General features: G+C 44.0%; 1 pseudogene; it reads right to left on the reverse strand.

Annotated features, from left to right (window-relative positions):
• Positions 1–2040: 2040 nt before the first annotated feature.
• On the reverse strand, positions 2041–2669 carry LOC101576413 (annotated as a pseudogene).
• Positions 2670–3613: the final 944 nt, after the last annotated feature.

Raw genomic sequence — 3613 nt, forward strand, 5'->3', positions numbered from 1 at the left:
AGAGAAAGTAATTTGTATCATGCTATTAAGATAGCATCTAAGGTTTCTGGGAGTCTAGTGCTTTGGCTCTGATGTGTAATCTTTCAAGCCCCAGGAAGTCATAGCCTCTATCTCGAGCCTGGATCCCAGCCTACAGCATAGAACACTGGCTCTTCCTCCTGTCTCCACCCAGCTCATATTAAAGAGCAGCAGGTGTGGGTTATCAGGGAAGCATGCATATTGTCTTCAAAAATTACCACTAGCACCTTGGCTAGACCAATATATGTTGCTTAAGGCCAATTGAAAGGATAAAGAAAAGTGCTAGCAGCTGGGGAGATGGCTCAGTAGAGTAAGCGCTTCCCTGGCAAGCTCTTCCCTGAGTTCAATCCCTGGTTCTGCAAGAAAGAAAGAAAGAAAGAAAGAAAGAAAGAAAGAAAGAAAGAAAGAAAGAAAGAAAGAAAGAAAGAAAGAAAAGTTCTAGCCATCTCTGTACATATCCATACAAGGAAATAGGGTCAGGCTCAGTCAAAAGGGAGACAATCCCTGTTCTCCAAGCAGAGCTGCTCAGGTGGTCCTCCACAATTCCCCCTTCTTTGTTTTGAAAAAGCTGGAGCAGTGTCAGTCATGGTGGTATAGTCCATAGCTGCTGTCATGCTGAGAATCTTCCATGACACACATTAATGAGAATTATTATAAACAAGAGAATGAGTACATCAATTCCAATATAAAACCAAAAGTGAGTTTTGAGATACTCAAATGGATTCAACTGCTCTGTAGCATCATCAAACTTATCCCAGTCTTTAATCTGGCCATCAAAAGTGACTGTATGCTGTGACATTAATTATATCTTTTTCTAAAGAGCATCTATATGAAAAGTAATATTTTGGGCTGGGGAGGTAGTTCAGTAGAGTAAACGCCTGCCTGGCAAGCACAAGGTTCTGAGTTAAATCCCAAGTACCGCAAAAAAAAAAAAAGTAATATTTTGATGGCTAGCTCCTTGTATATGTTTCTTGACTAGTCCCCAAGGATGAAGCCTCTTGTTATATGGTAATGGAGTAATACAAAAGCAAGTCATATAATAGTGACATTTTACTTTATTCATAAGGTAAAAATTTATTAGAAATGATTATTTGTCTTGCAGAATACTCAGACTGTAGTGCTTTTACTTTAATCCATAATTATGTCATGATATATACAGATATCGTCTCAAAATATAGAAAACACAAAATTGTGTGCTCTGCAAAGTTTGGAAACAGTCAAACCCTATTCAAACACACATGCAGGATTTTCTTCATATATGCATGATAATGGCATAAAATCATTAAAAATTCTTGTTACAATGAAGGAAAAACTGACAATATACACCAAACTTTTAAATAGAAACTAGTGGGAAGATAACAATTAACAAAATTTAGGGGCCAGGGAGATGGCTCAGTGGAATAAGCACTTCCCTGGCAAGCTCAAGGACCTGAGTTCAATCCCCGGTTCCAAAACAAAAAACAAAAAACAAAAAAAAACAAAAACTTATTCCACAACTATTCAAAACAAAACAAAGGTAAAAAAAAAATCTATAAAAATATTGTGAACTATAGCAGCAGATAGCAGCAAGATAAGCCCCCACGAAGAGACCAAGCGTGAAGGAACAAGGAAGCCTGTGACCAAAATGCTAGAATTCTAGTCTAGACCCACAAGGTGTCAGTGCAGTTTGAACTTTGCTTTCAGGTTTTATGCTTTTCAGGTATCCATACCCACCACATTTCCACATTTGAAGGAATAGAGTGACATTATAAACCTTGTTGTAATTGTAAACTTTCAATTTGATCTTCCATCCGAAGGAAGGAGGTTTCTTCTCTTTTCTTTTTTTTTTAAATTAGGACAGGGTGTACAGGGTCTCACTGCATACATTGGGCTCATAGTGATCCTCCTGCTTACAGCCTCCCAAGTGCTGATATTACAGGCCCAATAACAGTGTCCCCGTGAACGGAACCGACATCCCGGTGTGACTCCCAACTCCCAAGAGCACAAGCGACCACAGGTGCGGCACAGAGCAGGCTGTGGAGGTGGCCAGGTGCTGAGTCTCACCCACGGGCTCAGCTGGCCATGATGTGCTTCATGAATGCTTCATAGCTGATGCAGCTGTTGGAGTCCTCCTGCCCTGCCATGAGCTTCTCCACCTCATCTTCAGTCAGCTTCTCACCCAGTGTGGCCGGCATGTGATGCAGCTCAGCACCCAGGACAGTGCTGTTGCCTTCCTTATAGAAGACTCTCAGTCCCTCCATGAAGTCCTCATAGGTGCTGGTGTCCCTGTTCTTGGCAATGTGCTGCAGCATGGGCAGGAACATGTCGAAGTCCATCATCTTGGTGTGGAGCTCTTCCTGCTTCGGCCTCCCTGGGACATGGAACACCTCAGCCTGCATTAAGTTCTGGCCCACCACCCGCAGGACATCCCCACGCTGCCCATATGTGATCTTCACCTCTCCCTTGGATGTGAAGTCAAACAACATGAAGGTCTCCTTGAACTCTTTGATCTGCTCCAATGTGAACTTGATCTTGATCTTAGAGGCATCAAACTCCACTTCCTTGGGGTGCTGGGGCTCAGGCATGGGAGTAGGTGCTGGTGCAGGTGCTAGGACCAGAGCCACTTTGGCCTTGGCCTCTTCTCTCTTGGGCCCTGGCTTTTGGGGGGCCATGAATGTTAGAAGCACAGAGAGAGAGAGAGCAGTGGAGGAGGACACAGGGAGCAGGGTCTAGAGCCTGGTCTTGCCAACAGAATTCCTATCAGCTTTCTGAGTTCTGACCAGGGTCTTCCTTACAGAACAGCATAAGTTGTTCCAGTGCTACTCTTTCAGGTGACATCTCAGAACCTTTCCAAACTCTTCCCACAAGCCTCCCAAAGGCTCTTGAACCACATGGACAGGTATGGTCACAGCAGTGATCCCACTCCTCTGGTATCAGATTCTATGTTGGTTACTTTTCTCTCATTGCTGGAACAAAATACTGGCCATGCATATAAAAGAGGGAAAGGTTTATTGAGCGGACTATTTGTGGAAGATTCAGGCCATACTCAGCTGGCTCCAAGGCACAGGGGCACATAGCAGAAGGCAACAGTTCAGAGTGGTTGGAAACAGCAAAGGCAGCAAGAGGAAAAAGGGGCAGCAGAGGGCAAACCTCTTTCTCTCCCTTATATTGGAGGCATGCTTCAAGGCACAGGACGGGTGTAGCTCTCACACCCATAATCCACACATTGGACCCTTACTGAATCATAAACTGTAGATAGCTTTTGTTATGGTTTGTGTCTAGTTGTCTCCTCAAAGCCTCATATAAGTCTTGGGGCAGACTTCTAGAGTTTGTAATTCACACATGATCCACTGGGATTATGGATGTGAGTGTTGCTGGGATTATAGGTGAGTACTACACCCAGTCTGGGGCAGATAGCCCGAATACAACTTACGGGAGACTTGCTCTCTGTAGCCATTGTTGCTACTACTCCCTTTGGCTCTTGCTGTTTTGCTTCCTTCTGCCACCAAGAACTGCTGCCCTCTGCCATGTGCCCTTTGCCTTGGAGCCAGCTGAGTATGGACTGAGTTATCTCCAGTAACTGTGAGCTAAATAAGCCTTTCTTTCCCTAATTTTT

The sequence above is a fragment of the Octodon degus genome, unplaced genomic scaffold (genome assembly GCF_000260255.1).
Source record: "Octodon degus isolate 3935 unplaced genomic scaffold, OctDeg1.0 scaffold00011, whole genome shotgun sequence".
Lineage (NCBI taxonomy): Eukaryota > Metazoa > Chordata > Mammalia > Rodentia > Octodontidae > Octodon > Octodon degus.